We start from the raw sequence: 12,702 nt of genomic DNA, 5'->3' as shown, positions 1-12,702 counted from the left end.
CCATGGTCCCCAAGGGGATTCCGCAAGTTCTATGCACATGCTGCGGATTTTTCCGCAGCTTTTATGCTGCGTTCAAAAATCCGCAGCATGTCAATTAAATTTGCGTTTCCGCAAGCGGAATTGCCTTGTGCAATGCATTAAAAACGCAAGGCAATTCCGCATGTGGAAAACGCGAGATAAACGCATGAAAAACGCGCGATAAACGCGTGCGGAATTCCGCATGCGTTTTTCCGGGAGAGGACTTGCAGAAATGAAGCAGAAATTTTCTGCTTCATTTCTGCAACGTGGGCACATAGCCTGAGGCTGAGTTCACACGATGCGTTTTTCATGCGTTTCCGCGGCATTTTTGCAGTTGCGTAAACGCCGCGGAAACGCATGAAAAACGCATGGTAGAAGGGCAGCAATGTTCCCCAATTGAAATCCGCATGTGCAGGTTTGCCTTGGTTAAAACTGCACAATCCTTTACTGGACTGGTCTACTAATGAGATTAAGTCTTGGAGTCCTAAGTGCTATGATAAATGTTGTAATGGTCGCATTGCGGCTGTGGAAAAAGGGGAATTATCTGTACCTATTCAGGATTTTTGGAAGGTTTTTTCAGAGGAGGAGTCGCAAGTTTTACCTCCTCATAGGGACTATGATTGCACCATTGAGTTTGTTTCTGGAGCTACTCTTCCCAAGAGTCGCTTATTAAATCTGACTATCCCTGAAAGAAAGGCCTTGGAGGAATACATACAGACGAGCTTGGCTGCTGGTCACATTAGACCTTCTAAGTCGCCTGTGGCCGTTGGATTTTTCTTTGTTAAAAAAAAAGACGGTGGTTTACGTCCATGTCTGGACTTTCGTGAAATTAATAAGATTACCATACGCAATTCCTACCCATTGCCGTTAATTCCAGACTTGTTTAACCAGTTAGTGGGGACCAAGTGGTTCTATAAAATTGATCTCAGGGGGGCATACATTTTGTTACGAATGAAGGAGGGTGATGAATGGAAAACTGCTTTTAACACTCCGGTAGGTCATTTTGTGAATCTGGTGATGCCCTTCGGTCTTACCAATGCACCCACGTTTTTTCAGAACCTTATTAATGACATCCTGAGACCTTTGATTGGCAAGAATGTGGTTGTGTATTTGGATGACATTCTGATTTATTCACCAGATCTGGATTCCCATTGGCAGAGCGTACGTGAGGTGTTGCAGTTATTGAGTGATAATTCACTTTTTGCTAAGCTGGAGAAATGTGAGTTCGCTGTGCAGAGAATTAGTTTTTTGGGCTACATTATCTCCAGCGAGGGCTTTGAGATGGACCCGGTGAAAGTTCAGGCTGTGCAGGAATGGCCTAGGCCTATTGGTTTGAAATCGATACAGAGATTTTTGGGTTTCGCCAATTATTACAGGAAATTCATTAAGAATTTTTCTATAATTGTTAAGCCACTGACTGATCTCACCAGGAAAGGTGCGAATACGGTCCAGTGGACTACTGAGGCCATTGAAGCTTTTGTGTATCTCAAGGAGAGGTTCAGTTCTGCCCCTATCCTTATGCAGCCTGATGAGACCAAGCCTTTTTTGGTCGAGGTTGATGCTTCTTCGGTGGGGGTCGGTGCAGTTTTGTCTCAGGAGAACAAGGATGGAGTACATCCCTGTGATTTTTTTTCAAAAAAATTTTCAGAAACCGAACTTAATTACGATGTTGGTAATCGGGAATTGTTGGCTATTAAACTTGCGTTTGAACATTGGCATCATTTCTTGGAAAGTGCTAAATTTCCTGTTCAGGTTTTCACAGATCATAAGAATTTGATCTATCTGGATGCTGCCAAACGCTTGAATGCCCGTCAAGCTAGTTGGGCACTTTTTTTTTCTTGGTTTAATTTTTCTGTTACCTATATCCCTGGTACTAGGAATGTTAAAGCCGATGCTTTATCTCGCAGCTTTTCCCCCATGGTTGGTACCGAGGAGGAGGAGAGCATTTTACAGGAAGGAGTTGTGGTAGCAGCATTAGACTCTGTTTTGGAAGAAGGGATTCTGAAAGCCCAAGAGGATGCCCCATCTAACACTCCTCATGGGAGATTGTTTGTGCCTAGAACCTCTAGGAGAGATTTGTTTGTGGGGTATCATGAGTCTCGGTTGGCAGGTCATCCAGGAATTTCTGGGACTAAGAGACTTATCAGTCGCAGTTTTTGGTGGCCCGGGTGGCAGAAGGAAGTCATCAAGTGGGTGCGTCAGTGTACGGTGTGTGCTAGGTCAAAGGCTTCCAATACCCCTGCTGCGGGGTTGCTTTGACCTCTGGAGGTTCCTAGTGCGCCTTGGACGCATTTGGCAATGGATTTTATTACTGACCTTCCTGTGTCCGAGGGTTTCACTGACATCTGGGTGGTCATGGACCGTTTTAGCAAGATGTGTCATTTGGTTCCATTCATTAAGCTACCCTGCGCTAAGACACTCGCTAAGACGTTTGTTAAGGAAATTGTCAGGCACCATGGCGTTCCCACCGACATTGTTTCTGATAGGAGACCTCAGTTTGTGGCTCGCTTTTGGCGTGCTTTTTGTGACAGGTTGGGAGTCCATTTGTCATTTTCGTCTGGTTATCATCCTGAGTCTAATGGACAGACTGAAAGAAAGAACCAGGATGTGGAACAGTTTTTGCGTTGATTTGTGGCAGACAATCAAGAGAGGTGGTCTGAGTTTCTGCCACTCGCAGAATTTGCTCTTAACAACCATACATCCTCCTCTGCTGGGTGTTCTTTTTTTGTTGTACTGGGAGACAACCGTCTTTTGGTTCGTTCTCCAAATTGCGGTCGGCGGTGCCGGAGGAGGAGAATTTTTCCGGTGATTTGGAGAGAGTTTGGACTAATGTACGTTGTAACCTTCAAGAGGCTAACAAAAAGTCCAAGAAGTATTTTAACAGGAAATGTAAAGAGGTTTTGTTTACTGTGGGTGACATGGTTTGGTTGTCCTCAAAGAATCTGCGATTGAGGATTTCCTCTAAAAAATTGGGTCCGAAGTTTGTGGGGCCTTTTAAGGTGCTTCAGGTGGTTAACCAGTCTGCTGTTAGGTTGGAGGTTCCCTCCTCCTGGAAGATTAATCCTGTGTTTCATGTTTCCTTGTTGAAAAAGGCTGATGTATCGGATAGGGAGGCCACTGTCACAGTTCCTCCGGTGGTGGAAGACGGCGAATATGAAATTTCTCGTATCCTGAATTCCAGAGAGCATAGAGGGAGATTGCAGTATCTCGTCGCTTGGAAAGGTTTCGGTCCCGAGGAATAACTCCTGGGTTAAGGCGGATGATGTCTCTGCCCCTAGACTTGTCAGAGCTTTCCACAGGAGATTTCCAGATAGGCCTGGGCCTGGAGGATCCGGAGGATCCTCATAAAAGAGGGGGTACTGTTAGAACCCTCCTGTTTGTTTTTGTTTCTATCTTGTGTTTTGCGGTCACGTGACCATCTTCCTATTTATTCCAGCGCCGCCCTTCTGGCCTTGCTAGACTTCAGTGTTGTTTAGACTGTCTTTCTAGCCAGGTGCTTTTGTGCCTATCTATCTCTAGTTTGCTTGGTCCTCTGGACCTCTAGTACTTTTGTCAGTTTTTCTTTTGCTCTGCAACAACTTCTGTTAGGAGGTGTCCCATTTTTGTCCCAGTCCTTAGTTCTTTTAGGGACCCCTTCCTTTCTCTATAGGTCTCCGTTCAGACTAGCCGAGGACGAAGGCGGGTCTGTTCACAAGGAACAGGTTGCCTGCTACAACGTAGGGACTCAGCTTAGTCTTACTGTGGGGACAGCTCTCCCCTTCTTTCCCTAGTTTATGTTGCAGATCATAATAATCTTGGATCTACTCATACTTAACAGACAGAACCTTCAGTGTTTCTCACTCACACACCACCTCCTCATCTCGCATCCTATCTGTCAGTGTTCCCCAAGGTTAAGTCATAGGACCCCTGCTCTTCTCCATCTACACCTTCGGCCTGGGACAGCTCATAGAGTCCCACGGCTTTCAGTATCATCTCTATGCTAACGACACACAGATTTACCTCTCTGGACCTGATATCACCTCCTTACTAACCAGAACCCCAAAATGTCTGTTCGCTATCTCATCCTTCTTCTCTGCTAGATTTCTAAAACTTAACATGGATAAAACAGAATTCATCATCTTTCCCCCATTTCACTCAGCCTCCCCATCTGACCTATCCATCAAAATCAATGGCTGTCCACTTTCCCCAGTCCCACAAGCTCGCTGCATCAGAGTAACCCTGGACTCTAACCTCTCCTTCAAGCCACATATCAAAGCCCTTTCCTCCTCCTGCCGACTCCAACTCAAAAACATGGATCCGCATATTCCTCAACCATGAATCTGCAAAAACACTAGTGCACGCCCTCATCATCTCCCGCCTCGACTACTACAACCTCCTGCTCTGTGGCCTCCCCGCTAACACTCCCGTACCCCTCCAATCTATCCTAAACTCTGCTGCCCGACTAATCCACCTGCCTTCCGCCTACTCCCCGGCCTCTCCTCTCTGTCAAATGCTTCACTGACTCCCCATTGCCCAGAGACTCCAGTTCAAAACCCTAACCGTGGCATACCAAGCCATCCACTACCTGTCTCCTCCATACATCTGTGACCTAGTCTCCCGGTACACACCTACACGCAACCTACGATCCTCACAAGATCTCCTTCTCTACTCCCCTCTTATCGTTTCTTCTCACAATTGCATACAAGATTTCTCCCGTGCATCCCCCCTACTCTAGAACTCTCTACCCCAAAACATCAGACTCTCGCCTACCGTGGAAACCTTCTAAAGGAACCTGAAAACCCACCTCTTCCGAAAAGCCTACAACCTGCAGTAATCATTGCTCCACCACACCGCTGCATGACCAGCTCTACCCTCACCTACTGTATCCTCACCCATCCCTTGAAGATTGTGAGACATCGCAGGTAGGGTTCTCTCTCCTCCAGTACCAGTTTGCCATTGCGTTTTTGTTCAAGATTTTTGCAATTGTGTTTGCTATGTATACCCCCTTTTTCACATGTAAAGCACCATGGAATAAATGGAGCTAGAATAATAAATAATAATAATAAAGTGCCACACACAGTGTCCTGGTATCTCATCCATGCTCTTTCTATTTTATCTTTCATTTGCAGAGATATTAGCAATGAAAGTATTTGGCGCCTAATGAGTTAAAAAAAATTAAGTCCAAGTAGATGTTATCAGAGTTTTCACTGGGGGTGCGAAATTCTTCTCCCTGCATGATGCTGACCAATTATAAGCAGACGACAACACTGAAAAGAAAGATGATCACATCCCCACCATAGCTTAGAGCATATTTCTCAGTGTCTAAGATGTAAGGATACAGACCTGGTCTCCTGGGCTAACCTCCTGCATGATTAGAGCACACAACTGACTAATACCTTTCAGTTAAGGTCTCTGTGGGTGAAGGGGCAGCACAAGAGAGTTTAGTTGTGCAACATTACAAACCTTTCTAACAGCTTTCCTCCTCTTATGGCACTCTCACCTCTGCTGTTCTGCGCCTATCCCAAACTGCCTGTCCAGAAATGAGAGCACAGTGTCAGTATCACACTTAGATCCGTTGTGCTCAACTTGTACTCATTCTGCAGTGAGATTAGAGCAGACTGTCATTGCATTTCACCATAGAAGTAACCCAGAACACACTGCTCCTGTGTGAGGTGTAATAACAGCCTAATATCACTGCAGAAAGAATACAAGTTGCTTGAGCACAGAAGACATAAGTGTGATACTGGCATACTCCATAATCAGGAGAGTCAATAAAAGGGTTTGTAATGTGACACAGAGAAACTCAGCTGTGCGGCTCCTTCCTTGTCTAAGAGCTGTTATCTCTGCTTTCTAATCATGCAGAAGGTTAGACCAGGAGATCAGGACTCTCCATCATTACACATCTTAGGCTAGGTTCCCACGATGAGCTTTTGGTGAGTTTTTGATGTTGCAGAATTTCTGCACCCATTAAGATAGGTTACTTGCATTATTTCTAAAATATGCAGCGTAAAAACTCACTAAAAACTCATAGTGAGAACGTAGCTTTATACCCTAAGAAACCCGCTTTGAGCTATGGTGGGGGCGTGTTCTTCTTTTCTTTGAGTGTTGCTGCTTGCTTATGATTGGTCAGCATCATACAGGAGAAATCTGCAGCATATTTAAGGATTTCTCACAAGCCTCATTCGGGTAAGGCTGAGTGCCCACGTAGCGTTTTTCAAGCGTTTATGCTGCGGAATTTCCGCAGGATAAACGCTTGTGAAACGCTAGGTAATCCGCACCCCATGGTCCCCAAGGGGATTCCGCATGTTCTATGCACATGCTGCGGATTTTTCCGCAGCGTTTGTGCTGCGTACAAAAATCTGCAGCATGTCATTTAATTTTGCAGAAGCGCAGCGGAAGCCCCGCCATTGACTTGCATTGAGACGCATAGAAACCGCGACTGTACATTTTTACAAGCGGCTTCTATGCGTCTCTATGTGCGGATGGTACCCAGTTCTGGAGGAGAGAAGACAATCCTCCAGACCTGGGTACCATTGTACCTTTGTACCTGTAAAAAAAGAATAAAAAAACAAATAAAGTTTATATTCACCTGTCCGGCGGCTTCTCTCTGAATGCCGGCATTGCTTGAGGACCTGCGGTGACGTCACAGTCATGTGACCGCAGGCCCTTCACCGCTCTGTCTCGCGATATGCCGGCATCCAGGAACCAGACAGGAACGAGCGCTGCAGCCACGTCGGGCATCAGGGGTGAGTATAGCTTTATTTGTTTTCATTTTTACGGTTCACACTATATAAATCCATGCTGTTTCCATGAATTTATACAGTGTGACCTAGTTGTCAAGCACTTTCCAAGTGATGCTAAAATCGCCTGGAAAGCGCTTGTCAATCTGCATGCGTTTTTTCTGCCAGGGAGATGCAGAAATGCTGCAGAAATTTTCTGCTTCATTTCTGCATCGTGGGCACATAGCCTAAATGCAAAAAGGTAAATAAAATTACCAAAATTTCCACAACAAAAGTGTAGCTCTACCTACAGCGTATTCACACCCAGACTATAAGATTATGGCCGGTCTCTGGGTGGGTGTTTTTTTACACAGTAGTCAGAACCTACAACATTGTGGTGCCGTGCATTACATGGGCTATACTAAGGGAGCGCCTGTCAGCATAGAGTGAATACGTCCATATACCGACCAGCAGAAAGTGTAAGAGAAGAACTATAGAAGGATGGACCATAGTGGAGCATTCCGGACTGGAGCAACATAAGGAGCCAGAAGGCTTCCCCCCGGTATTCCATGCTATGTGCTTCTTATAAAGTGACATCTCTCCATAGACCCCTCTGTGAAGACCACCCCCTTATCCAGATGATACATTCTCACTTCCACCATATATAATGCAGACTGGCCATTTTATTTTTTTTCAGAATATCCCCAATTTTGGGTCGTCAGCTGTAAAAGAAGAAATGCTTTACACCAGTGCTGGGAACCTATGGCAGCGTGCAGAGGGGGCAGCAGAGCCCTCCTGGGGGGCACCATGGCCGCAGCACTAGCGCTACTGGATCGGGCCGGCGGGGGAGAACTCTGAGCCGCCGAGTGCCGGCACCAGCTCCGCTACTGCAGCTAGATGTGCGATCTCTCTCGGACGGAAACACATCGAGCTGAAGTGTATTGCAGCGCACGAACTAGCCAGGCCCGTGCGCTGCAATACACGCTGCCGGCCAATCAGAGGCCAGCATGACATCGGCCGGTCAATCAGAGGCCAGCATGAATTCGGCCGGACAATCAGAGGCCTGCGGCTTCCGGACAATCAGAAGCGGCTGCCGGCCAATCAGAGGCCAGCATGACGTCGACCGGTCAATCAGAGGCCAGCGTCTGCCGGCCAATCAGAGGCCAGCATGACGTCAGCCGGCCAATCAGAGGCCAGCGGCTTCCTTCCAATCAGAGGCCAGCATGAATTCGGCCGGCCAATCAGAGGCCTGCGGCTTCTGGCCAATCAGAGACCAGCATGACGTTGGCCGGCCAATCAGAGGCTAGCGACTTCCGGACAATCAGAAGCGGCTGCAGGCCAATCAGAGGCCAGCATGACGTCGGCAGGCCAATCAGAGGCCAGCGGCCGCTGGCCTCTGATTGGCCGGCAGCGTGTACTGCAGCGCGCACAGACCTGGCTAGTACGTGCGCTGCAATACACTTCAGCTAGATGTGCCGACTACAGGAGAGGACGCTGCGCGGGAGAAGAAGGAAGGTGAGGAGGAGGGTTTATTATGTTTTTTTTTTTTTTTTTAATATGGGATGCACAATGGCTGGGGGGGGGGGAGGAGCATATATACCAGGATTGAGGGGAGGGCCAGCATATATACCAGGATTGAGGGGAGGGCCAGCATATATACCAGGATTGAGGGGAGGGCCAGCATATATACGAGGATTGAGGGGAGGGCCAGCATATATACCAGGATTGAGGGGAGGGCCAGCATATATACCAGGATTGAGGGGAGGGCAGCATATATACCAGGATTGAGGGGAGGGCCAGCATATTTACGAGGATTGAGGGGAGGGCCAGCATATATACCAGGATTGAGGGGAGGGCCAGCATATATACCAGTATTGAGGGGAGGGCCAGCATATATACCAGGATTGAGGGGAGGGCCAGCATATATACCAGGATTGAGGGGAGGGCCAGCATATATACCAGGATTGAGGGGAGGGCCAGCATATATACGAGGATTGAGGGGAGGGCCAGCATATATACCAGGATTGAGGGGAGGGCCAGCATATATACCAGGATTGAGGGGAGGGCAGCATATATACCAGGATTGAGGGGAGGGCCAGCATATTTACGAGGATTGAGGGGAGGGCCAGCATATATACCAGGATTGAGGGGAGGGCCAGCATATATACCAGGATTGAGGGGAGGGCCAGCATATATACCAGGATTGAGGGGAGGGCCAGCATATATACCAGGATTGAGGGGAGGGCCAGCATATATACCAGGATTGAGGGGAGGGCAGCATATATACCAGGATTGAGGGGAGGGCCAGCATTTATACCAGGATTGAGGGGAGGGCCAGCATATATACCAGGATTGAGGGGAGGGCCAGCATATATACCAGGATTGAGGGGAGGGCCAGCATATATACCAGGTTTGAGGAGAGGGCCAGCATATATACCAGGATTGAAGGGAGGGCCAGCATATATACCAGGATTGAGGGGAGGGCCAGCATATATACCAGGATTGAGGGGAGGGCCAGCATATACACCAGGATTGAGGGGAGGGCCAGCATATATACCAGGATTGAGGGGAGGGCAGCATATATACCAGGATTGAGGGGAGGGCCAGCATATATACCAGGATTGAGGGGAGGGCAGCATATATACCAGGATTGAGGGGAGGGCCAGCATTTATACCAGGATTGAGGGGAGGGCCAGCATATATACCAGGATTGAGGGGAGGGCCAGCATATATACCAGGATTAAGGAGAGGGCCAGCATATATACCAGGATTGAAGAGAGGGCCAGCATATATACCAGGATTGAAGGGAGGGCCAGCATATATTCCAGGATTGAGGGGAGGGCCAGCATATATACCAGGATTGAGGGGAGGGCCAGCATATATACCAGGATTGAGGGGAGGGCCAGCATATATACCAGGATTGAGCGGAGGGCCAGCATATATACCAGGATTGAAGGGAGGGCCAGCATATATACCAGGATTGAGGGGAGGCCCACCATATATACCAGGATTGAGGGGAGGGCCAGCATATATACCAGGATTGAGGGGGGGCAGCATATATACCAGGATTGAGGGGAGGGGCAGCATATATACCAGGATTGAGGAGAGGGCCAGCATATATACCAGGATTGAAGAGAGGGCCAGCATATATACCAGGATTGAAGGGAGGGCCAGCATATATACCAGGATTGAGGGGAGGGCCAGCATATATACCAGGATTGAAGGGAGGGCCAGCATATATACCAGGATTCAGGGGAGGGCCAGCATATATACCAGGATTGAGGGGAGGGCCAGCATATATACCAGGATTGAAGGGAGGGCCAGCATATATACCAGGATTGAGGGGAGGCCCACCATATATACCAGGATTGAGGGGAGGGCCAGCATATATACCAGGATTGAGGGGGGGCAGCATATATACCAGGATTGAGGGGAGGGGCAGCATATATACCAGGATTGAGGGGAGGGGCAACATATATACCAGGATTGAAGGGAGGGCCAGCATATGTACCAGGATTGAGGGGAGGGCCAGCATATATACCAGGATTGAGGGGAGGGCCAGCATATACACCAGGATTGAGGGGAGGGCCAGCATATATACCAGGATTGAGAGGAGGGCAGCATATATACCAGGATTGAGGGGAGCGCCAGCATATATACCAGGATTGAGGGGAGGGCCAGCATATATACCAGGATTGAGGGGAGGGCAGCATATATACCAGGATTGAGGGGAGGGCCAGCATTTATACCAGGATTGAGGGGAGGGCCAGCATATATACCAGGATTGAGGGGAGGGGCAGCATATATACCAGGATTGAGGGGAGGGCCAGCATTTATACCAGGATTGAGGGGAGGGCCAGCATATATACCAGGATTGAGGGGAGGGGCAGCATATATACCAGGATTGAGGAGAGGGCCAGCATATATACCAGGATTGAAGAGAGGGCCAGCATATATACCAGGATTGAAGGGAGGGCCAGCATATATACCAGGATTGAGGGGAGGGCCAGCATATATACCAGGATTGAAGGGAGGGCCAGCATATATACCAGGATTCAGGGGAGGGCCAGCATATATACCAGGATTGAGGGGAGGGCCAGCATATATACCAGGATTGAAGGGAGGGCCAGCATATATACCAGGATTGAGGGGAGGCCCACCATATATACCAGGATTGAGGGGAGGGCCAGCATATATACCAGGATTGAGGGGGGGCAGCATATATACCAGGATTGAGGGGAGGGGCAGCATATATACCAGGATTGAGGGGAGGGGCAACATATATACCAGGATTGAAGGGAGGGCCAGCATATGTACCAGGATTGAGGGGAGGGCCAGCATATATACCAGGATTGAGGGGAGGGTCAGCATATACACCAGGATTGAGGGGAGGGCCAGCATATATATCAGGATTGAGGTTAGGGCAGCATATATACCAGGATTGAGGGGAGGGCCAGCATATATACCAGGATTGAGGGTAGGGCCAGCATATATACCAGGATTGAGGGGAGGGCAGCATATATACCAGGATTGAGGGGAGGGCCAGCATTTATACCAGGATTGAGGGGAGGGCCAGCATATATACCAGGATTGAGGGGAGGGCCAGCATATATACCAGGATTGAGGGGAGGGCCAGCATATATACCAGGATTGAGCGGAGGGCCAGCATATATACCAGGATTGAAGGGAGGGCCAGCATATATACCAGGATTGAGGGGAGGCCCACCATATATACCAGGATTGAGGGGAGGGCCAGCATATATACCAGGATTGAGGGGGGGCAGCATATATACCAGGATTGAGGGGAGGGGCAGCATATATACCAGGATTGAGGAGAGGGCCAGCATATATACCAGGATTGAAGGGAGGGCCAGCATATATACCAGGATTGAGGGGAGGCCCACCATATATACCAGGTTGAGGGGAGGGCCAGCATATATACCAGGATTGAGGGGGGGCAGCATATATACCAGGATTGAGGGGAGGGGCAGCATATATACCAGGATTGAGGAGAGGGCCAGCATATATACCAGGATTGAAGAGAGGGCCAGCATATATACCAGGATTGAAGGGAGGGCCAGCATATATACCAGGATTGAGGGGAGGGCCAGCATATATACTAGGATTGAAGGGAGGGCCAGCATATATACCAGGATTCAGGGGAGGGCCAGCATATACACCAGGATTGAGGGGAGGGCCAGCATATATACCAGGATTGAGAGGAGGGCAGCATATATACCAGGATTGAGGGGAGGGCCAGCATATATACCAGGATTGAGAGGAGGGCAGCATATATACCAGGATTGAGGGGAGCGCCAGCATATATACCAGGATTGAGGGGAGGGCCAGCATATATACCAGGATTGAGGGGAGGGCAGCATATATACCAGGATTGAGGGGAGGGCCAGCATTTATACCAGGATTGAGGGGAGGGCCAGCATATATACCAGGATTGAGGGGAGGGGCAGCATATATACCAGGATTGAGGGGAGGGCCAGCATTTATACCAGGATTGAGGGGAGGGCCAGCATATATACCAGGATTGAGGGGAGGGGCAGCATATATACCAGGATTGAGGAGAGGGCCAGCATATATACCAGGATTGAAGAGAGGGCCAGCATATATACCAGGATTGAAGGGAGGGCCAGCATATATACCAGGATTGAGGGGAGGGCCAGCATATATACCAGGATTGAAGGGAGGGCCAGCATATATACCAGGATTCAGGGGAGGGCCAGCATATATACCAGGATTGAGGGGAGGGCCAGCATATATACCAGGATTGAAGGGAGGGCCAGCATATATACCAGGATTGAGGGGAGGCCCACCATATATACCAGGATTGAGGGGAGGGCCAGCATATATACCAGGATTGAGGGGGGGCAGCATATATACCAGGATTGAGGGGAGGGGCAGCATATATACCAGGATTGAGGGGAGGGGCAACATATATACCAGGATTGAAGGGAGGGCCAGCATATGTACC

The sequence above is a fragment of the Phyllobates terribilis genome, unplaced genomic scaffold (genome assembly GCF_046119375.1).
Source record: "Phyllobates terribilis strain yellow unplaced genomic scaffold, ASM4611937v1 Scaffold_455__1_contigs__length_1453912, whole genome shotgun sequence".
NCBI lineage: Eukaryota > Metazoa > Chordata > Amphibia > Anura > Dendrobatidae > Phyllobates > Phyllobates terribilis.
The sequence above is the reverse complement of the archived record's forward strand: the minus strand, read 5'-3'. Positions refer to the sequence as shown.